At 42.7% G+C, this 24,882-nt stretch overlaps 1 protein-coding gene across 1 annotated transcript in view; it reads right to left on the minus strand.

Moving 5' to 3' along the window:
* The window catches only part of HAPLN1 (hyaluronan and proteoglycan link protein 1), a 354,395-nt gene extending 329,737 nt beyond the window's left edge, over positions 1–24,658 (minus strand). The window contains exon 1 of the mRNA XM_078675330.1: positions 23,672–24,658. The gene's annotated coding sequence lies outside the window, so the exon portion shown is untranslated. The remainder of the gene's footprint in view (positions 1–23,671) is intronic.
* Between the last annotated feature and the right edge of the window lie 224 nt (positions 24,659–24,882).

The raw sequence follows: 24,882 nt of genomic DNA on the forward strand, positions 1-24,882 counted from the left end.
AATAAGCCTCCGGGGCGTGCAAGCCATATCGGGTGATTAGCACACTTTATAAAACCTGATTGATTGATTGATCCAGGAAGGTGCCAGCTACCCATAGTTATGCTTTAGGATGATAGCAGCATATCAGAGAGGTCCCACAAAATAGCCTATTTTCATTAGCTGATAAAAGGCCAGTAAAATTTGCTGGACCAACACATTGTTTAAGAATTTCTGAGCAGCAGAAACGAGCAAGCAAGAACATATGTACATAAACGGTCCAGGGCACAACATAGTAAATGTACATTGGACTATGATGACCCCAACCCCCATACTTCATAAAGATCACTGTTCTAATAAGTCATTATATGATAATAACTTTGTTTTCTTTTAGTTCAAGTTCAAGTTCAAAGGCTTTATTTCGATATAGTCATATCATAAAAGCTTCACAGAATTAAAATACATTTACATAAGGACAAGTTAAGATAGGCCATGACATACAGTCATTTTAAAACTTTTACATAGCAAAGAGAATAAAAACAGTAAAAACACAGTTTTGAAGATATAAAAAGTTGATGATTAAAAGAGCAAATTAAACAATCAATGCAAGGCTTTTGACTCTAATGGACCAAGTCCATGATAAAAACTTGGAAGTACCGCAGACATACAGTGGCCGTGTATCCGATATTAAAATACGAAGTGCCTCGCTTGAATGCCTAGTGCCCATAGTCCGACATATCAGTTTTAGCCATCTGAGCCTTGGAAGTATATAGGCCGGACAGGCGAACAAGGTGTGTGGAACAGACTCTATGCTAGTTGGACAGAAGGGGCAAAAGGGTATAGTCTGGTGTGGGGGTTTCCAGTGAGCAGTTAAAGCGCGCACAGGGAGAGCCCCTATCCTGAACCTAAAGTATAGGGCCCTATCATAGGGTTTCCACACAATGTCTAAGTTAAGTTCACAAAAAGGTACATCCTTATGTCTTAGGAACTCTTCCGTTAGCCTGAGAAGGGTAGGGTTGGTACTAATTCTATTGGCGACCCATTTCCAGTAAAGGGTCTTTAAGGTCGCTTTCGGGGGAGAAGACCGGCTATCCCAAGCTTGTCTAAGGCCTAACTTGCCCAAAAGGAATTTAACATCTTTAAGCCATTTTATTTTTTGCCATCCCTCCATTGACAAACCTTCCGCCAACCCCTTTGCGTACTTTACAAGATCTGGAACTCGCCAGAGCCTATCCCATAGAAGCAAAGGCCGAAGTTTGGCCAAATCATTGATGGGTTGGCAGCCTAGGTCAGAGAACAGGGGTATCATGGGGGTACTCTGCGGGAGTGACATAATGGCCCTTAAAAACTTATTTTCAGATTTTGTCAATACCTCTATGCCAGAGGTGCCCCAAAGCTCTGCACCATACAAGGCAGAACTAACACCCTTAGCTTTGTAAATATCGACAACAGGGGCAATTGGTCTGGTCGTAGATGAGCGCTGTTCTTTGAGAAGTGCTCCCGTAAGCCTCCTATGATTAAGCAACATCTTGGAAAGATGAGGAGTCCACTGCATGGTGTCCGAAATACGGATACCTAGATAGTCAAATACAGTGACCCTCTCAAGGGATACTTGATTTAGTGCAGGGGGACGGCCCAGTTTTTTGGCGGGATTTAACACCAAATATTTAGTCTTGTCTGTGTTAATTACTAAGCCAAGTTGGATACAAAAGGCCTGAAAGTTATCTAGGAGGACTTGAAGGCCCACTGGGGTCTTAGATAGTAGGAGCGTATCATCGGCGAACAAGAGGGTAGGTACTCGCTCTCCCGCCAGGGATGGTGCATCTGATGGTTGCGCAAGCAGATGCTCAACAACCCCATTAACATATAGTGAAAAAAGGGTCGGGGCAAGAACACACCCCTGGCGGACCCACTTCTCCCCACCGGTATCTTATTTATTTTCTGCCCCTCAGTACCCCACCTCACTTGCGCGAAGTTACCTTCGTGCAGCCTCACTAGAATAGACAAGATATTAGGAGGAATCCCCATATCTGCCAATACTCCCCATAGACGTCCCCTGTGCACAAGGTCAAAGGCAGTCTTTAGGTCGATAAACGCGAGATAAAGACTGTCTTTGCCTATGACGACCACTTTCCAATAAATTAGCAAAAGCCTGAAGGCCTGCTTGATAGTACCAGTACCAGCCCTAAATCCCGCTTGGTAGTCAGAGAGAATCTCATTTTCGTTAGCCCATTGAAGGATTCTCTCGAGTACCACCTTACCCACGACCTTCTGGGTGGAGTCTAGTAGGCTTATTGGGCGATAATTTGAGGAGTCCTTCCTCTGGCGTTTTTTAAAAATAGGAACGACCTCCGCCCCCTTCCAAGAATCAGGGATTAAAGCACCTTTATCAACAGCAACAAGTAAGAGGTGAATAATCTTCCCCCATTTCGATAAGTCAGAACGAAGCAAATCCCCAGGAATACCATCAGGGCCGGCTGCCTTTTGTGGGACTATTTGGCTTATGGCATGTTCAACCTCCTTGACAGTAAAAGGGAATGTAGTATTTTCTCCAGGTAACATTAGGGGACTGCATGGAATGGGAGAAGTAGGAGCTCCTAAAAGGCAGGAATACAGGTTAGAGAAATGGTCAAACCATGCCTGGCCCGTGATGTTACAAGTGATAGATTCATTATCAGGCCTATTCCTTGCCCTTACGGTACTCCAAAAGCGGGCTGCATCCCGCCCAGTACTTGCCTCGCTTAATGTCTGCGAAGACAGATCCTCCCACTCCTTTTTAGCGTTTGCAACCACCAGGTTGTACTCCTTTCTTGCTTGCTGAATTAGTGGTTGAGACTCCACCCTAACAGCCTCAATTAAAGCAGACTTCTTCTGTCTGCATTTAGAAGTGTACCATCCCTGCATTGCCTTAGGTTTCTGACTACCCATTGCCCTACCTCCTCGTATTTGTGCCAGAAATAGGTTTCCCAATGAATTTATAGTCGTCTGGAACAGCGACGTAACTCTGGAAGGGTCGGAATGCTCTAGGAGCGACGTCTCCATCTCAGTTAATGATGTTGTTAATATTGTTACCATAACCTGGATTTTTACTTTGTCTAGGGCAACTTTGCGCCATTTAAGGCGCCTTCCACAATTAGATGGAAGAATTTCTTGGATGGACTTATCTTTACATAAAAAAGCAGGGCTGTTTTGGGTTAACCACAAATACTTTAAAGTTAAAGACAGCAAATTATGGTCGCTGTCTGCAGTAGGAATTACTGCCATGTCCTGGACAAATTCCCAGAGGGTTATATCAAGGAGAATATAGTCAATCCTTGACGTATGGTTTGCCCTGTTGTACATGTGGGCACCCAGGGGGTCAGAAACAGTTCTGCCATTGAGTGCTCTAAGGCCAAACTCCAAAGTCAAGGCGTTCATCTGGATCGCCCTCTGTGACCATTTGCGTATTGGTTGGATGGCTAATGTTGGTATTCCCCTTCTAGAATCATCCTCAGCAACATCATGGATGTCTTCTGCCGCTAGGGGCTCAAAAGTACAATTGAAATCCCCCGCGACCATAAGTTTTTTGTTTCTTTTACTGTATCACAGTCTGGTAATTTATCTCAAATTAGTGTGCCTTCTAACCAAAATCCAATGATGGTGGACTCCAACTTCTAAATGTTAATACCGTTTGTTATTTACTTTGCATCACTGCATAATAATAAATGCTATTACAATGTTTTGAATTCAGATATAAGTTATGGCCATTCTGGAAATTCGCAAGACACAATTTCACCCCCTCTTCTCTTCCTAATGTTAATATGCCACTCTATATGTGCTTTCCTTCAATTACTGCTCACATCCTAAAGTCAGGACCATATTGTTTCACAATGATATACCCAGAAAATATGTCAATATATTCCTGCAACACTTCCAAACAAAGATCATGCTCGAGCTTTCGGGAACTCTCATTCAAGATGTGTTTAATTGCATTAAAAAATAGAGACAGAAACCATAATTTGTGTTTGAATGACAGTAAGGTATATTCTGCTGTTTCACCTTATTGTCTGAAAGTATCCTATAATCCTTATTTTTTATGGACTCATACTAAGTGCCTCCTTTCCCTTTCAAAAACAAGTTTGTCTATTTAGATTTTTAACAATGGAAAAATCATATTCTGAGGTAATTACATATTTTTAAATAGTTTGACTCACCCTAGCATTTGTAGATGTGTGAAATGCCATCTTCCTTCGACAACAATTAACTTCACCAGCCACTACCCTAGCTACCTCTTCCATTAGATGCCCTCCACCTATATCACCCCCATTAATACTTCTCCTGCCTTTTCCCGCAATGCTCTCCCTTGTCCAAATCATTTTCCCATATTTTTAGTACTTGGCCACTCTCTGTTCCTTGCTCATAGCCAAATCTGTTCTCTCTCCTAATTTTTCTGTTTACACTTATTCAAATATTCAGTCTTACACCAAGACCACTTGCATCAATATTATAGACGGCATCCCTTACCTTACGCTCCCTCCTTCTTTCCCTGCCAACTAGCCATGCGATGTCCGGCACTAAAATTACCCTGAAACATATGCAGTGCTTTAACTCTCTATATCTACCTCACCTCCACTAGGCCTACTCAGGACAACTTTGAATTACAAACTTAAAGACACAATGGTCCGTCTCTCCTTTCCAAGACCACACTTCATTCACCCGTAAGATTCTAACCAATTAATTGGACTTTCTTTGTTGTTCTCATAATTATTGGCCTCTGATGCACCAGATCTACCCTTGGAAAACACTTAGACTATCTTGTATTTTTTTATCTCCTCCTCTACCAACTTGAAAGCCATGTGTGCTGACCAAAGAAGCAACACATGGCCTCATAATTATAGACAACCCACACTCACTATTTGAAGAGAAGTCTTACCGATTAAATAGTTACACTTCCAAACGTTTTATGAGCAAGACCTCCTTATTTACTATTACCACTTTTCACATCTTCATTATCATGGGTAATAAATCAATTTTTCTTTACCATCAGTAACCTAAGGGAAAGACTGCATCGATGAATCTCACTGATATCCCATAGACTCCTCTCCAGTGAGGTAACTAACTCCCCCTCAAGTGCCTTCTGCATAAGTACAGGTAACTTGCCTAACACTGTATGAAGATTTTTGATACAATTGTCTCCCTCACTTTTCACCTCATGTTTGACAGAAACCTTATTTACCAAATTTTTAAAAACCATTATGGATTAGAGTCACAAACCAGCTACCTCTCTTATATCTCGATCAGTTTATGTTTGTCTTTTACCATGTAGAACACTCTGCTGACTTTCTACTGGGTTAACGCTATAAAAATACCACATACAAATCTAAAGTTGTCCTGGGTATTGAATACTCCATTATCCGCTCAGACCATGAAGGCTACGTTTACCATGGAAAAGCTAAGATTCTCAAAACCTCCATCCATAAGCAGATGCCTAAATCCTAATTTTACTTCACCTTTCAATGGTTGGTACTGGAACTCATGTTTATCACTCCTACTCCTACAGATTATAGCTTTAGAGCACGCACTAGTGGGCTCTATCGGCCATTAAAGGCCTGCTCCAGAGTTAAAGGCCCAAGCCAAATGTGAGAGCCTTTAACAAGGGAGCGGACCTTTAATGGCCAGTAGAGCCCGCTACGGATGGCTCTAAGGCTATTTGGAAGTTCCACCCCTAGAGGGCAGAATGTTCTAATTTGTAAAACAAATGTCCTCACAGAGCCCGAGGGGATTCAAATCCCCTCAGGCTCCGTGAGGCCTTTTGTTCACAGCAACATCTGTGAACGACAACATTTGAATGTTGGTGCTCCGGTTTTTACCAACCATTAGAAACTGGGAGCACTCCATTGTTTTCAATGGAGCTCGCAATATTCCAATGTTCAAATAAATTCTAATACATATTAACTATCACCCATGTTGCTACGATTCCACCTTAATTGAACACATCAGTGCCCACCTGATAAATTCTGCTACCAACGCATTTGTTGGTGCTCTAAAGCCTCATCTGAAGCAAGCAGAGCGACAGCCTTCCTTCAAACTAATGAAATAATTCAACGTCGTATAGAGCCTCCTCGCGTGAAGGATGCTATTTTTGTCTCCCCACTCTTTAAAATTTATCATAAAAGACCTGGGGTGTTAGTACTCAACTCTGTCACATATGCCAAGGATATAGAATAAAACCCGCAAGCCTCTTCTCCAGGTGACCAACTGCTGTCCATCAAGTTCAGTTTTTGCTCATCTATTTTCCCTACTACATCACTCCAATTAAGGACTGGGTTGATTTACTTTAGATACACAACTAAAAACAGCTATCATAAATTTCAGTAAAAACCGTGGATTTATTCTTGACAGACGATTTAATATCCACAAACTACGCAAATACCATGCCTTAAACTGCACAATAACAACTCCGGCCCCCGTACATCACAAAAGTCTACATTCCACAGCAGACCTCGCTGAAGTGGTGCAACCATCCGCCCTGCTCGTACTCCACTGCTTAAACTCTATACTGGGATACTGTAATAAAGCAACACAACTGCTTCTTGGAAATTTCACTAATACTGATGAATTTAATGAAAATAATAATCTAATGAATTTGGATAATAGATGTAGCAGTTTAATGGTTTGCAAAATGTGGGAAAATGTTATGTATTCACTAGTAGTTTGAATGACTCAATTTTAACTGGCTGTGGTTTCTGTCTTAATATAGTAGTTTGTAGTTACTGAAATAAACTAGTCATTATTATTGGAAAAAAACTTCTAAAAAACAAATTCCATTTTCAATCTGTGTGTATAAGACATGCCAGTCCCTTTTTCTGAACTGAATTTCGATCGTCAGTGTTTCAGTCGTGTATTTATTTTGGCATAAGACTAACACTAAAATAGCGCATTTTTGTGTGTACTCAACACCACTCCGGCTTGAAGGGTGTGTTTGTGATTTTGGCAGCTGTTTCTGGCTTTAGCACGTAAAGTGTTACACAATTCGTCTGTCTGTTGCCCATACAAGAGAAACATTGACTAAAACTGTGAAAAGCACTTCTGCACCACCCCAAATGCTCATATTTAGTTTATTTATAGTTCACTTTATTGACTATGAGCTACATTTTCTTATTCCTCTAAAAGATGGACTTTGAACAGCAACTGTAATTTTCGTACGTCAAGAATACTTGTAAGAAAACATACGACGATTAAAACTGAAAAATGCTATGTTATTTTATTATGTTTTGTGTTTGGTTAGGTTATTTAATCTAGAAAAGTGCAAAAACACTTCTAAAGCCACTTGGTGCTAAGCGACAAAACACATAACATAGTAGTAACAACTGATAGAATACCAAAATGTCAGATTTAATTTAAGAACAGGTATTCAGTTAAATCTTGCCTGAATGGCAAATTATTTTATTGTTGTCAAAGGCCAACAAGTATGGCGCCCAAAAAGCAGACCCTAGAACCAAAAAAAGCATTGGCATAGCCAATAGGTCTTATCTTTGAGAACTATTGGCTTTACAAATGTCTTTTAGCCTTGCCGTAAACCATCAGTATGATACTGAGCAGCATGTTAAAAAGTTTTTTAAAAAGTGATGATGTGGGTGTCCTTTTTTCACCAATCCGCAATGGATTGCTAACTAAAATAAAGAAAATAGACATAGTGCAAAAGCCCTTTTAAGGTGGATGGGCCAGCAGCAATGGACTACCTGGTCCACCACAAAAAAATACATTAATACCACAGGTAGGGAGAGGAAGCAACAACGGGAGTTGGAGGGTGAGAGGGAGAAGCAGTACTAGAGGAAGAAGCAGATCAGTGAAAACACGGGAGAGAAGCACACAAAAGCAAGCACAACATGAAGGGGTGGAGAGAATCATACAGGTGAGAAAGATCAACACAGTGCACAGCGCAGGTGGTAAGAGGTGTACACAAGGGAGATATCTTGAAAACACATGCACTGTCATGGAGTGCTTAACAAAAAAAAAGTAATGTCTGAACAGTAACTGTGGAAGGACAGAAATAATGAGGCTTTGATCTAGGGGAGGGTCAAACACTACAAGAGGACGGACAGTCCACACAGGCTAATGAATAATAAGTAGGGCTCCCGGTGTTATGGGATTTACTTTTTCATCATTTCCGTCTGTATTTATCCATATTTATTTTTTGGCCATCTTATTGGTATTTATCCATATTTATTTTGTGTTTTGTGAATATATGGAGTCTTAAAATGGTATATTTCCACATTTATTTAACTGATACCAAGGTAAAATGGAGCACACCCTTTCAGACATCTACACAGAAAGCAAAGTGTTTTGATGGTGAACTTTGCTGAATGAGCAATTGGCTCAGAGACCTTGGAGCTGGGGGTCACCTAATCAAGCATTTTGAGCTGGACTTTCAGTTGGACTGCCATCCTTTGCAGTGAATACTTTATTAGGTGGACCTAGAGAGACTGTGTTACAGTATGAGAGATGGCTCTTCACCATTCCCAGCACGTGATTGATCCTGTAGGAGGTCCGATGGAGAGATGTGCTAGGTAACATGAAGACTAAATGGAAGTTAAGTGATTTGCTAACTTGGTTAATTCAAGGTTCATAAAGAAATTTAGAAAGGACCTGAATGCCCATCATTCTGGAAAAATGGCCCTAGTGCTACATGTAGTGGCTGCGGCCAATGACAGGACACATTTAGATATGGCTTATTTGTAAATTTCCAGGAGTAAGACATTACTTAATTCACATAGTGCAATCTCCATGAGTAAGCTTGTATTTCCCATGGACACTCGTGAGCAAGACACGCCAAAATCTCAAGTAACACGCAAGTACTCACAGAAAATGCCTTTTGAATTGGACCCTCAGCCCCTAGGTATGAGAAGGCCAGCAAGAAGGTGCATGGCTGGTCCAAATGTTTGAGCCTATTTATATATTTTTGACAGCTCTTTCATTTCTGTTTTAGAAAACCTACAATTTCAGCAGGATTTATATTGCTGCTATAATAACCTTCCTATAAGTTCTCTGTTAAATACCTTTCCATTTTGTCTTCTTTATCATGACTTCTTCACTCTGAGAAATTATATTCGGTCTCCTATCCCTGATGAAGTCATGATAGATAAAACACGTTTTAGCTAGAGTGGAAGAACAATTAAGATTTGAAATATCATCGGTGAATGCAACACTGTGATTTGGACTACTGGACTCTAGAGGTGCTTGATGGATAACGATTGAAAATATTTATTGGTGTTGCACGTTTTTGACCATGTCAAATATATTTGGGCTTGCTGCAGAATGGATCACTTGTTAGTAACTTTTATTTAACCTCAATGTTTTAATTTCTTCAGTTCGGTGACAAAATCCATGGTCTTGCCTATCAGGTTAAGTGAAGGTTTCATTTTGGTTTGTGGGCTCTCTCCTGATTTACAAAGAAGCATGTTAATGTTATTCAGATCATCAATGATGAGTAGCACCTTGTAGAAAATCATAATATATAATCACTTTGCTAAAACAAAAAAAAACCTGATGTCACTTGTGTTCCTCTAATAATGTCTGTATTTGGAAGTCAACCATGTAATTGCATGACCATGAATATTCCCCTCTATTGACAAGAAATCAAGGTATGACACTTCAGCACTAACTGATATGGCCTACTTCCTGTGTAAGCCATAGGATATAATCACCTCTAAGGCATCCATGATTCCCTTGGTAAAAGCCTCAACACTCTGATCATTAGAAACATTAATATCTACAATTAAAATTTTGCAGCACTATCTAAAATGTTTGCGCAAAATTCTTCAAAGCATGATTCATGTGATGATGCCCAAAAGTAAATAGGTAGATATGAACACATTTGAAAAGTTGCACAATAACAAAAGATTCAAATATGTATTCAAACAATTCACTACAGGGTGCCTCTTTGTCATTTTCAGCCATAGTGAGCAAAATCTTCAAAGACATGTAGATACTGGTGACCCATAATGTATCAATGCACCTGAATTCTGGCATTTCCCTGTCTAATGAAACACTAGAGACCCATGGTATTGCATTCTATGAGCCAGCTGCAAGACTATAAATTCATGTCATCGCATCATATTTCCCTGACTACCAAGCCATTGTGGATTTAGACCCTTTATGTCTACATCACTGCATGCTGTAACACTGTGGACTGATTACGACTTTGGCGGTCTCGCAGCTGGGCAACACATCAGCGCCCTGCTGCGAGACCGCCAAAGCCCACCATCACCCATCTGCCAGATTAGGAGTTTTCTCCTGGTCTAGGGGTCCTGCTGTGTCGATTCCACAGTGGTGTCTTTCAAAGGCTTGTATGTGAGCCTTAGATTTTTTTGGCTTATGTTGGACCTGACATTGTTTGCATGGTTTCCCCCAACTTTTTGCCTTCAATCCTGATGTTTTTGCTGAAACATTTTACTGGCCTTAGGACTCTGCACACTTTACCAATGCTATCCAGTACTAAAGTGCATGTGCTCTCTCTCCTCTCAACATGGTAACATTAGCTTACGCTCAATTGGAACATTTAATCTACTTGTACGCCCCTAGGAAAATGGTACTACCTGTGCACAGAGTCTGTAAATTAATTGCTACCAGTGGGTCTGCAGCACTGATGATGCCACCCACTTATGTAGTCCTTTTAAACATGTCTAAAGCCTGCCACTGCAGCTTGTGTGTGCAGTTTCAAACTGCCATTTTGACCTGCCAAAATACAGCTTTTACCAAGCCTAAAACTTTCTGTTTAATACATATTATTTATCCAAGGGTAGGCACTGAACAGCCCTTAGGGCACTGTGCAGTGTACTTAATTGTTGGACATGTACTTTGATTTTTTACATATCCAGACAGTGAACAACACTTAAACTAATGTATTACTACTGCAAGACCTGCCTTGCCCATGGGGTAACATTGGGTTACCTTATTAGAGTTAACCAGTGATAACTTTCATTTGGAGCAGGTAGGAATGTCAAATTTGGTATCAAAAGAATTGTAATTTAAAATCCTCTGTAATGTAAAGTCAGATTTTAAGTCACAATTCAGAAAATGCAACTTTTAGAAAGGTGGCATTTTCTTGTCCCAACCATTTGGTGCCTGTATCCTGGGTCACATGACTAGGTGTAGCTGGCAATCGGTCTTTGGATATTGCTCCCTAACAGTGAGAAAAAGGGGAAAAGGTGTTGAGTAGATGGGCCATCTCTGACTGGATAAGGGGAAGGAGCTGCCACCAGCCACACTTGCACATCACAAAGACTCTGCCTCAGCGGGAAACAACCTTTACAACGCAACTTTTACAACGCACTACCATTACAACAAAATTTTTACAACGCAAAAACCATTACAACGCATGTTTTTACAACGCAGGTACCTTTACAACGCATACCATTACAACGTAAGTATTGGTAAGTATATAATTATATTTAAAATGTTATATGTTTGGGGTTTTTTTAGGGGTATTTTTATAATTATATTTAAAATGTTATATGTTTGGGGTTTTTTTAGGGGTATTTTTAGGGTTCAGGGTCAGTTTTGGGTTTTTGGGTAAAGGGGTATTTTTAGGGTTCAGGGTCAGTTTTGGGTTTTTGGGTAAAGGGGTATTTTTAGGGTTTAGGGTCAGTTTTCAGTTTTTGGGTAAAGGGGTATTTTTAGGGTTCAGGGTCAGTTTTCAGTTTTTGGGTATTTTTAGGGTTCAGGGTCAGTTTTGGGTTTTTGGGTAAAGGGGTATTTTTAGGGTTCAGGGTCAGTTTGGGGTTTTTGGGGTTCAGGGGTATTTTTAGAGTTCAGGGTCAATTTTGGGTTTTTGGGGTACAGGGATACAGGGTAAAAATAAAATAAAAGTAAATTAAATTTAAATTAAATAATTAAATAAATTAAATTTAAATTAAATCACTTAAATGAAATGAAATTAAATTAAATTAAATTAAATTAAATGAAATGAAATAATATTAAATTTAATTAATTTAAATTAAAAAAATTAATATATATTAAATTAAATTAAATAATATATTTAAATACTATAATTTAATATAATTAATTTAAATTAAATGAAATTAAATGAAATCAAATTAAATTACATTAAATTAAATTAAATAATAATAATTTTAATTAATTTAAATTAAAAAAATTAATATATACTAAATTAAATTAAATAATATATTTAATTAATATAATTTAATATAATTAATTTAAATTAAATGAAATGAAATTAAATTAAATTAAATTACATTAAATTACATTAAATAATATTAATTTTAATTAATTTAAATTAAAAAAATTAATATATACTTAGCAATACTTACGTTGTAATGGTATGCGTTGTAAAGGTACCTGCGTTGTAAAAACATGCGTTCTAAATACATGCGTTGTAATGTTTTTTGCGTTGTAAAAAATTAGTTGTAATGGTATGCGTTGTAAAAGTATGCGTTGTAACGTCATACATCCGCCTCAGCACACTCACAAAGGCTTGCACACTAGCCTTTTGTGCTCCAGAGTAGGGAGGCAGGGAATTCCAGATACATCTTTAGGGAAAGGACTCTAGAAACTTCTACCACTTCAAAGTGGGCACCAAGTATAAGTAGTGGACCTTCCAACCCAACTCCTTAGAACACGCATGTGCCACTCTGCTGCAAGAAATACTGCCTGCTACTCTTCTGCCCTCCTGCTCTGCTGACCTGGTGCCAGAGAGAACAGGACTGGACCTCCTTCTTGAACTCATGATCCACCAGAGTGATTCCAAGGGCTAGTTGGCTGGCCTCCTGATTAGAGGCTCAGGAACAGAAAAAGCTCCAACCATCTTGACCCCTGCACCTGGACAATTCATCACATTTTAGTAAATGTTTCTTTATTGTTATGGGATTTTTCTTGTGTTGTGTTTTTACATTATTATTATTTGTGTGCTGCATAAATACTAACCCTGGGCGTAGGACTATGCTACGCTCACATAGTTTGCGCAACTACGTGCTACGAGAATTGCACATAGCACAGTGCAAAAACGCTTAGCGTAGTGGGCATTTTTTGCTTGCTCGCGGTCCTCAACGTCAAGTTGGCGACCGCGAGCAAGCAAAATAACATCTCTGTGAGACTTTTTCCTCAATCGAAATCAGGGAGGTCAGGTTTCTCATTGCGAGTGGTCGCGGCCGCTCGCGAGGAGAAACTACCAGTCCACGTTCAGAAAGCTGCCGCGCGAGTACAAATCTACTAAAGCTGCAGAAAACAAACGCTTGCACTGTGCATGATGCGGTTTGCAATGATTGCACAGTGTGGACAAGCATCCGCCACTATGCAATGCGAACAGCATTTTGCACAGTGCACTTTGCAGTTCGCGTAGCTACGCTTATTTTGCATAGTCCGAAGTGCATTTCACGTAGCTACACGTAGCGCTATTACACGAACTACGCCCAGGGTTAATAATTACTTTACATATTGCCTCTATGTGAAGCCTGACTGCTTTCGTGCCAAGGTACCAGAGTGTTAACCACAGGTTAATGTTGGGTTTGTTTGTGTTTCATCCTCACAAGAATTGTTATTGCTGGTTAAGTAGGATCAACCCCAATGAACAAGTTACCTAATTTTCTACCCCTGCTATATAACAACTGGGTTGCAGTCTCTTGATGTTTGTTCTCTGCCTGCTGTAACACCAGGGACTCTGGCTCATGAGGCTTATTTCTCTGCCTGCTGCAACACCATGGACCCAGGACTTTGGGGTCTATACCCTGCCTAATGTCATGCCTTGGTATCAAGTGCTGTGAATCACTTTCTCTATGTGATATAAAACAATGGACTTAGACCCTTCAAGTCTACCTCCCTGCCTGTCCACTCAGGAGCTTAAAGCACTTTCCCTGCCTGTCGTAACATGGGATACAGAAGCCCTTTGAGTATATTTCCCTGCATGTAGTATAACTATGATGATGAACCCTTGGAGTCAGTTTACCAGTATGGTCTAAAACAGTGCATTCAGGCCCTTGAAGTATATTTTTTTACGCGTTCAAAACTTTGAGTACTATGTAGTCAGTAACCTCTGTCGGTCTCTGACATTACACACATGAACTGTCACTTTTCAATAGTCTATTTTGTCCGTCTGAAACTTTTTCTTGAAGTGTGATTAATGCAGTTCAGTGTGGTTTATGCACAGTCGCATTTTATTATTATCTTCTTGGCTATAGGAACAAAAAAATGACTCCAACAGTGTGTCACCTTTGGAATGTGCACAAAAATGTGCCATAGAAATAGAAGAAATGTAAGTATCTAACACCAAACACGGAACACCTGAAATTTGCATATTATGATTTAGCATCAAAGAAATCGTGCAAAAAACACAAATACTGTAAACATCAACCACTTGCAATCTATTTTCATTCATGTTTTTCCTGTGCAATTGTGCTAAATGTGTGCTGCGAACAGCAAGTACATTTGTGACGTGGCATATTAGCGTAATTTTGGGAATTTCTCGTAACAAGTGTAAAATGAAATTTCTACATTATGCAAGATTATGTCAGCACAGTATAGATTTTACCCAGGCCTACACCAAACCCCTTAAATATACAGACCTAGATTACAAAAAAAATCATGCAATACAGCACAGCAAGTAAAGTTGCTGTGCTGCATTGTGTGAAAAGAAGAGAGCAGAACAGCACCGCATGTGCTAAGATGCAGCGCTGTTCTGCTCTCTCTCTGTGCACGTGCACTTTTGGCTGCCATGTGCCAATGCATACACCCTTGCACCATGGAGCAAGGGTGTCTGCGTTCTGTTAGCATTGTTTTTGTACAACAAGGGTCTATTCTAGTACAACAAGCTATGGTAAAGTCAATAGGTTTTGCCTATGCAAGATCTATTTGCTTTGTCAATGCATCTTTAGCCATGTTGTACAGCATAGCTACAAGTAAAAGCATTTCTATGATACAACAAAACTGTGGCAGCTTCCTAGCACTTTTATTTTTTACTTTCAAGAAAGCTGCACAGCAGCTATGCAGCTGTACAACCTGGCAAAGAAACATTGACAAAGCCAAATAGCGTTACTATTTGTGTTTTAATGTTTTTCAGACATGTAGTACAGCTGTATTGAAAGTAGAAAAAAAGCACTATGGAGCAGCCAACATTAACTGCATCATAGCACTTTTTTGCACACTTTCAGCCATGCTGCACACCAGGTGGGATGCTGTACAACATGGCTAAAAACAGTGACAAGGCCAATTTATCATGCTTAGGCGATATCTATTGGCTTTCTCAATGCTCTCTGAGCACAGGCGAGCTCGGGGCAGTAGTTGTGTAGCAGGGAGTCAGCTTTTACTGCAGCCCCATCAAGGTGACAGGTCTTGACCATCTCAGTGCCATGAACCACAGCACCCCAGCAACCCAAGTTGAGCACCAGATCACCTTTATATGGTGCTGGTGCCAAATATCACAGGTTTCCCTTCTGTAACTATGTGGGTATTGTTGATATTGCAACACGGCCCTTCTTTATCACTATAAGTGCTAGAACTGTGTATGAGTGCATGTGTGCATGTCTGTGCCTGTCTGTGTGTACCTGTGCATTTTTGTGTGTGTGTTTGCATTTGTACCTATGAGTGTGCATGTGTCTGTGTGTGTGCATGTGTATGTGTGTGTTTATGTGACTCTGTGGATGTGTGTATATGCCATGTGTGTGTGTATATGTGTGTGTATGTGTGTGTGTGTATGTGCACCTGTGTGCGTTCATGTATGTTTGTATTTCTGTCTCAGTGTTTGTGTTACACCTGTGATGTAGGAGACAAGCAGAATAACATGGCACTAGGAATGCTCGTACTGCACTGGGATTCACTGCATGCATGCAATAAATGGGCTGTGAGATGTACAATCAGTTTGGTGCTCAGCCTTCAGGTGTGACCTCTGAGATGGCCTTTGGTGAACTGCATGGATCCTAGTGAATTCCATCAGATATCATGTACAATCCTTTCTAGGATTAGTCCCTTGTGAGAGGCACATGAGTCATAAAATTCCCACCTGTTTTGTTGTTATTAACTGCAGAGATACCCATCTTATCTGAGACCCTTCCCCCTCTGACCAAGCAGCCATGTAGTCCATTCCGCTTCAGTTTGAACCCAGCTGCAGAAACCTGCCACAAGATGGTGGTGAGTTGCCTATCGGACCTCCTCTCCTCACAAGTATAGCTATTTACGTGGAACCAGAAGCCATCTTGCAATGATAACTCTGTACTGTGCCTCCCGGTGGACAGTGGCAGGAGCTGTTTTTGGTGGTGGTGGTGGGAGGTTTGCGTCCCACTTGGCAGCGAGGAGGGTATGGCATATCTTACATTCATCAGGTGCCGTTTGCTCAGAAAATCAGACCTTTGTTATGTCTTGTCCAAGACTTAGTTTGACACCTTTAAGTCCTATTGAGGTTGTGATATATGAAAATGTAAAAAAAAAGGAAGAAATAGTACCTCAATCACAGCACAAACAGCTGCCAGACACTGAAAAAGATAAAGAATCTGTACTTGGTCCATTCTCCACACAAAGAATAGGTAGTGTAGCAGAAGATGATGCCTCGCATGCAATGCCAAACTAGAAGGCAGCAAAGAAGAGTGGTAATAATGCCATTGAATATGTAATGGGAAGGCTAAAAGCTCCTTTTTCGAGTATTTTTTTGTGCCACAATACATCGTCACCAAATGACAGCACATGCGTGTTTCCTGCAGGCCAGACCTAAAAACTATGTGTTATGGTATTTCCCACTTAGGGGAGTGTGGGAGTCTATTGTGTGGGAGTCTATTGCACACATGTTGCTGAGAAATTTCTGTTTTTCAGCACTATGCAACATCCATAAAAAAAAAACTTCCTTTTAGATCAAAACAGGACCTTTCATATGAGAAAGGTCGCAGAGATTATTTGCAATAATATTAGTGACCTGCAGCTGTATTACAATATTGAAAACACACATCACAGTCCATGACTAATAGATAGAAACAATTATAATTTGGACCAGTATGCCTCTGCATTATCGGTCATCTGGTCAAAGATGGCATAAAAGAGCTGAAATCGGATCACAGCATCAAAGCTGTTCCGAACAGGGGCCCCCCAAATTCTTAAGATGTCCCTGGTTAAATCTGTCGTTTAGAAAAACAACACTTTGTGAGCTGCAAACTTCTCAAAGTTCGCGAACTTTAAAATAAAAACTTGTGAAGTTGTGAGTTTGCTCACTTTGCTAATGCACCCAGCCTCCCCCTTGATTCCAGTAAACCCAGAGTTAAAGTCATCTTTTCTTTCCCTACGGACAGTTACAAATGCCCCATTTCTCAACGAATGTAAAACGCCACTGGTTGTTTTTTTGTACATCAAGTGAATTTTAACGCCTCAAACGTTTCAGAAATCCTCACATAGCTCATCCAAAGTAAACAGTTACATTTGTCAAAAATAGTGTTTCTACCTTCAAAATTTCTATGAATAGTGCATACCGCTTATCTGTGGCTACTCGTACTTGGCAGCTTCTAACACATCCATCCATGCAGCACAGCATTCTATTTATTACAAGCTATTAGTCTTCATTCTCCTCTAGAGCTTGAAATCTTATCAATACAATCTTGATGTGTTTTTTCAACTGAAATAGGACAAAGTTAACTTGTTGCAATTACTTTATACGCTGGCTGGGATGGTTACAGATGTGGTTTCTCTTGAAAACCACAGTGGCATGCATTATTTTCGTCAACCACTAGGTGGCACAAAGTGACTAACTTTGGTGCTCAGGCCCTACACAAAACTTGCCATTCATAGAGTAAATAAAGAACGGCATTATTAATTTATACCATTGCATCTACTCTACACCTAATATTTGTTTAGCCAGCTGTTTCCTGCAGCCCGCCTTAAACGCCATTGATTGAAACCCTGAGTACATTAAGACTTCTTTTACCCCAGAGAACATTCTGTTGCGTATGAGTCAAAAGCCACCTTTTCAAAGTGCCAGACTGCGCTACAGTTTCTACACACGGAGCCGCCATGTCTGATCATTCATTAGAGGGGCAACAGAGAGCACCTGTGATCCCAGCAAGCACGCCATCTCACCGAAAGATTTACCAAATAGAATATTGTAATTTCAAAGTAATGATGTGACTGGATATCGTGTATTTCAGAACGTTCACACGTTTACTTTCAATTTAAAAGCCTTGCCTCTAGCAGCAATTGTTATTACCGATAAGGATGCACCAAACAACACAGTTCGACATTTAAATCACTTCGCGTCATTTAAATTAAAATACGAATGTATCTAGCCAGAGCACGCTTGTATTTATATTAATCCAGCGCTTTCATTTAGAGGGTATATGTCATATTTCAAATTAGAAAAACTGAAAAGGATGAAAACAAAAAAAAACTGACGCCTCAGCATGATACTGTGGCCATTGGTACTAAAGGCCTTGGTTAAAATGGACCGACCATCGCCATTTGGATGTATCTCCTATTCTCCTAGAAGCTGTGACCCTTGGCGCTGTATATCCCAGCAGCGCCTTCATCTGCTGAGGGGCAGATACGGCATTAAAAGGATCAGTGTTTGCTCTCTCTTTTTATCTGAGTGTATAATTTTGGGTGGGACTGTGGTTTTAATGGGTGGGTCTATGGCGAGGGCCTCGCGGTGGGTTGAGGGGTGTGGTAGACCGAGGGTGGGGGCAGTCCTCTCACACAGACTGTGCGTCCTTGATAGAATTCTGCAAACCGTCGCTGGCGGAGAAAGCAGACAAGCCCGGTGTCTGTAGGCAGTCGGAGCCTTTCCAACTGCCGGCGGTTTTCTTGAGGGGATTTTAGTTCGCCAGGGATTTGAACAAAATATTGTCTGTATTAAAGGGGCATGTGCCGTTAGTGAAAACTATCTTCTTATTCGAATAGTATGTGTGTTCTGTCTCTTGAAGTAGCTTTGGAGTCCCCATTAAACGCTTGACTCTAAGAACAGGAAGTCCCTGTGATCGTGCAAGTCACTGATATGCATGTTCCGCTCACTGGAGACGCGCTGGCATCCTGGCACACGAGATACAAAGTACGAAAGCGCATGTAGGTGACGTCACCGAATTACTGTCTGGTACTGGGACCTACCTGAGTATCTTTGAGGCTGGGGAGTTGGGAACTACCTGAGTATCTCTCTGCCTGCCACTGTGCAAGGGCCGGGTTCTATAATCAGTGCTTTAGATGTGCTGGTGCTCGGTGGTACAGACTGAGTACCCGCACCCTTTATTTCTTAACTTCCTGAGTACCGGTATTTTTTCACTGCCGAGGAGAGTACCGGTACTCAAGACTGGTAGGTCCGGTGGGATTAGTGTTGCTAAGGATGAGGATGTCAAAGTGCAGCCTGTCTGACAGACAAAGTTCCACTGGGGCCGTGTGCTAGTCACTGCTGAAGCTCATTTGCATTATGTTAGGGTGTCCAGGTGCTGGAAATCTCAGTATCACGCTGTGATTGACAGAACAGGGTCTGTCCAGGCCCTGCACTCTAAATCACACATGTGAAGTTGTGCACACACCGGAAGTCCAGGCAGGCTCAGAGCCGGAAGGAAGAAAACCGTGGGGTGGGGGTAAGACCGGCCATTACCTCAGTGGTGCTAATAGTGCTATCGCTGGGCGGGCGTGGCCACACTGAAGGTTCACAGGCTCCTTCTCTTGTGGCTTGGGGCCTCTTCCCTGCAGGTCAGCACACCCTCTTTATTAGTCCATCTAGAGTTAACCCCTTTCTCCATTTCACTGTGTAAAGAAGGGTTGGGCCCTGAAATGTATCCCTTCACACTATAGTCACAGCGGGGAGCTGCATCCTCTTGGAACAGTTTGGTCTACCCCAGCAGGGTGCTTTCAGATTCAACAACCAGAGAACCAGATATGCACTTGCAGTCAATTTTAATAAACTAACTCAGTATAATTCCTGTTATGATGTAAGTTCATGGCAATCACTCATAACATCAATACATTTGGCTAATTAAAAAACGTCACTCTCTTGATTTGTTCACATAATCAAACTGGCACTTCTCAGCATTTAATGAGATGTACGGGCAATTTCCTGCACATAATGTTGGTGTATTAAAAACCCTAATCTTGATACAGATAGCTGCCCCAGTCCATCTAAATCTACAGCGTTAGGCCAAGAACACACAGTGCTCCGGCGGTATCCCACGGTGCTGGCCTGGTATTAGAACTTACAGTCCCCAAAATGAAACAGGGCTCGTCCAATATACATCAATAGCCCTACTTCACGCACTATCCCACCAATGTCCAGTATACCAAAGTCATGTTGTCACATAATGCTGGCCTACAACATTGTGCAGGCCCAACACCACCCCCTGTGATGGCCAGTGTGCACTGGCCTTAATCTGTCAATTCATTTTGAGGGTCCTTTGACCTGATCTGATGTGCCCCAGCCATATAGCTACAGATATCTGCATTACGGTGCCCATGTGTGCAGGAGAAAATGAGGATGGAGCCCGTCAAATGAGGAACACTTGAAAACTGTGGTGCAGAAAGGAGAGGTGCTCAGAACTGCACACATATTTATTGATATTACTTTGCAAAAAATAATCAAAAACTTGGGAAAGCAATGATGTGTGAGTGGGTGTGTGTTGAAGCTGTGTTGAAGCTGCTCTTTAGGAACAGCCCCCTCAGTCCTCTTTCATGGTAGTAAGGATTGGTGGAAGGAGCATGACGTCTCACAATAAAGACCCCATTGTGTACATGGTAATATATTGCGAATAACTGGGAATAATTTAGAGATATACATTTCAATATTTTTATTTTCCCATTAGATTAAATCAGAGTAAAGGGAAAAGTATGAGAAACTTAAAATATAAATTTAAGCTAAAAACCTCCCACCTGCATCATGAGTTTGGCCATCAGGAACAGCGTGCTTCTCTCCCTGAGCTATCCATATCTGTTCATAGACTGCGTCCTCTATGGGAACAAAGCACTGGGCAAACTGTGAAATGACTGTGCCAAGATCAGACAGGGCTGGGCCTTCACCCCACAGCAGCGGAACAACATGGAATATCTGTGGTCCAACCTCGCCCAGCATTGCCCTCAATCACCAAAGGCTCAATCAAGTTCAGGCCAGAATGGCTTAAGGTCACACAGTGTTGAATCAAGGTCACACATTGCTTGGCAAAGCAGTGGTTTAGCAAAAGTTGAGGGCCCCTCTGTAAGGTAAACAGAGGGGCCCCTGCTCCAGATTTAATCACGAGCTGTCAGGCCTGAGTACTGTGGTCAGGGGGCCCCAGCAGCTCGGGCCTCCCTCACCGTGGGGGCTGTGGGGGCCTGTGTTACGCCCCTGTGCCTTACACCATAATTGAAGGTCACACATTACTGAACCAATATCAGACACTGCTTGGCTAAAATCAACTAGTTGGAAGTCCAAGATCACGCGCAATGCAGGATAAACATCACACAGAGCGTAGCCAAGATTACACACTGGTGATCAAAAGAACAGTCAGAACCACGCACGGCAAAGTCAAGATCTCACAGCACTGAATCAAGACAACTTAGTGACTGTTTCTGGCCCAATCCTACTCAACACTAGCACAAGATTATACACCTGCGGCTTAGCAATGCACAATGCTGTAGAAGGAATCAAACACTGCTGGTCCCTGATCAAAGAGCAAGGCCTAAGATCAAACAGTACATTGCTAAGATCACAGCAGGCCTAATATTACATTGTGCATATCATTATACGGAGGCTTAAGCCTGGTAAATCTGTACTGAAAATCTGTGGCATGGAAACCTTAGTTTAAACTTGACGTCTTTTAAATGCAATTAGCTGCTTGCGCATTAGCGAGGGTCACAGTAAGAGACAGGTAATGGATTGTCTGCGTATGCCTTGAGCCACATGTGTACGGGGAATTTGCACATACATGAAATGTGACTCAACTAACACGGGTTCTAGGGAATGAATATATGACAGATGGCAGAATTGTCTACATAATCATGTCCCACTCACTCTCCTCCCCCCTTTCCTCCCGCCCCCAGTCCTGCTCCTTGCCCCACCCCGTGCTGGGTTTGATGGGTACCTGCACTCATGTTTTCCCCTTCGAAGCCCTGACTAGAATCAGTGAAAGGAACTATTCAGACATGGACCAGTCATTGCCACGTTACAGGTTTATAACACCCAAGTCTCCGGAAAGAGAGCTGTTCTGCGCTCCTCATCCGCCCACCGCACTAAAGACTGCTGCCAAGGCCCCTGGCGCTGCCTGGGGCTGTGACATGGCGGCTCCGCTTCCACTCAGCACATGACAGACTCCCTGCGCCTTCCACCCCGCAGGTGATGTTTCGTACAAAACATGACACCGTACACGCGGTGCGCTGCCCCTCGCGGGGGCCTGTTAGCTCTTCCCCGCCTCAGATTATGCGGCGGTTAAAATGATAAACCTAAGCGCCGCGCAAGGCTTTAATCTAAATGCAAAGCGTGTGCAGGAGTTTTCTGTCAGCCCCGTCCACGCCGCATATCATTTCAAGAGATCGGAGCGCGGGCCGACCCCTGCTCCACGGACGTCCCGAGCAGGACCCGCCGCTCCTCCCTGGCCACACTAGGCGCACTCCGCGGTCACTGGCACGCCAATCACATGGGCGCCCCCGCTTAAAATGCAGCGCCAGCCACCGAGGAATGATCGTCACACAGAGATCAATTCCCTCCATTAATATTTGATGACGCTCTCGCCTTTAGCACCCAGGGCTGCTCCATTAAACAGCTCGCCACACACCGGGCCCAGCTCTCTCTGGCATAGAGACATCAGCCTCGAGAGCGCCCGGGCGCCCTCATTGCCGCGCGAGGCGTCCCATATGGGCTGGACACGTTGTATATTATTCCAGGGCCCGGGAGTGCGCGCCGGTGAAGAACACGCGCTTAATTCGTTCACAGATGCCACGCTCATCAGCTCTGCATAAACGAGCGTCTGTGTGAAATCCAAACAGGGCTCCAGTTTGCAGAGCTGAAAGAGAAGCCTGTTGCTTTATACATCTCGCTCCTTCAATAAGGCTAAGTAGGAGGCACATAGCTGCCAACGACTCCTTGGTTGAGCATCATAACCGTTAGGCGCACACATTGTATCAGTGAAAGATTTGCGGTATAGTTTCAGTGCTGTAGCCATCATACACGTAAGAGATCAGCAGTGTAAATAAAACGAGCGGATAGTCTTTTGGTGCTTGCATAAAAGAAGTCATTACACTCATTAAACGAGGATGCTATCGCTCAGCTAAAGATGCCTGTTGCCAGGGCAATACTAGTTGCGCGTGCCAAATGACGCGTCTTCTGGCTGCAGGGCACCCCAGCCATTAAAGCAGCGCGAGGCGCGGGTCCTAGGCACCGTCCCACGCACACCCCCGCACACCTGCGCCGCTCCCCGGCTTCCTGCAGACCCCACTGTCTACAAAGGTGAGCTCAGATGCTTGGAACTCGTCGAGGCCACGCGCGCCAACGGATTGTCTGTTATGAAGCAATCATTCGCAGAAATTAAATTCAGTGCCCCGAAGCTATGGCACTGCTGCACTTCAAAGGGAGCCTGGCATTGCAATGGCATGCATGTTTTAGCACAGAGAACGTACAAATGAAAGAGGGTTTGGTGTTAGTCAGTTAGTCAGGTTAGCTTCAAGTTGCCCAGTATGCGTCTTAAAATGATGTGAGCACCGTGCTAGATTAATACGCTGCAGCTTTAGGGAAACTCATGCGCGTGCTAGAAAGTGCCGAAAAAGTTGTTACCTTTTCCAAGATGCCCTGGGGAGCTCCAGGTGACAGGGCAGAGGGCAGGGGCGTGCGGGCAGCAGGCGGTGGGCTCCTTGTTGCGCACTCTGAGCGCTCACCTTGCGAAGTGGTGCCCACTGGATGTCCAGAATGCGCCTCTGTGGCTCTCTGAATGGCACAGGGTCCTGAGCCAGGGAAGAGGAAGCCACTTTCCCACCGAGAGAGGAAAGGAAAAGCACCACGTCACAGCCAAAGTACGCCTCCAAGACCTGCTAATTGCTGCTCCGCGAGCGCACCGAGCAGTGCCCAGGACAGCAGGGGTGCGCAGAGCTGCGGGTCACAGCGAGGCGCCTCCGACCTCCTACACTATGCTTTTCTCTTCAGAACCCCTTTTTCCTTCTGAATTATTCTTCTGGGTATGTTAATTTCTCGCCCCAAAAACAGTCCAAACAATCACCTCAGAAGTGCCAAACATGCTATTTGTTGTTGGATATATAACTTTCTACGACTGCCACGGGATCATCACAGTTCCGAAGAGTTTTCTTTCCTGTTCTTGTTCTCTGCAGCACCCTGGCGATCCCGGAAGAAGAGTTTTAAAAGTCGGTTTTGGAGAAGAAACGCTGTCCAGCGTGGAGCGAGACGTCCGGGTCTCCTGTCACTTAGAGAGGGAGGAAGAACGAATTCAGATCTCCATCTACAGATGCAACTTTTTTGTCTGTGATAAAACAATTTACAGTGCACGGTGCCACCTGACACAGACGGGCTGCGGGGACTTACTTATACACAGCGTGGAGTACTTGGGGGAAAGGGTGGGTGGGGTCCTAATATTCAAATTCAAATCAATCATTTGTACAAATGAGAACCAGATGGGTACCACAGGAACACATTAGAGCACCATAATAGATAGCACAGCAACTGCCCCCAGAACAAGCGAGCATTATAACTGCACGGAGAATGTAAGGCCATTGATTCCCACCCTGGGCAAACAGATTTTTTTTGGAGAGGAAGTATCGTGGGACTTCAATTACAGAGCAGGCTTTGATGGAGCTGGGCAGAGCACACCTTTAGAAGTAAAAGGCTGCAGTCATGAGTGCGGCTGGGTGGAGGCAGGACTGCGGAGGACGGAACCTTCGAGAAAATGCAAGAGTGACATTATGGTATTATCTGCGTGGGGGGTATGAGGCGTGGGGGCCTGGACCTAGGCTTGCTCAGAAAGGAAGAGGGCGCAG

Source organism: Lissotriton helveticus, chromosome 2_1 (assembly GCF_964261635.1).
Source record: "Lissotriton helveticus chromosome 2_1, aLisHel1.1, whole genome shotgun sequence".
NCBI lineage: Eukaryota > Metazoa > Chordata > Amphibia > Caudata > Salamandridae > Lissotriton > Lissotriton helveticus.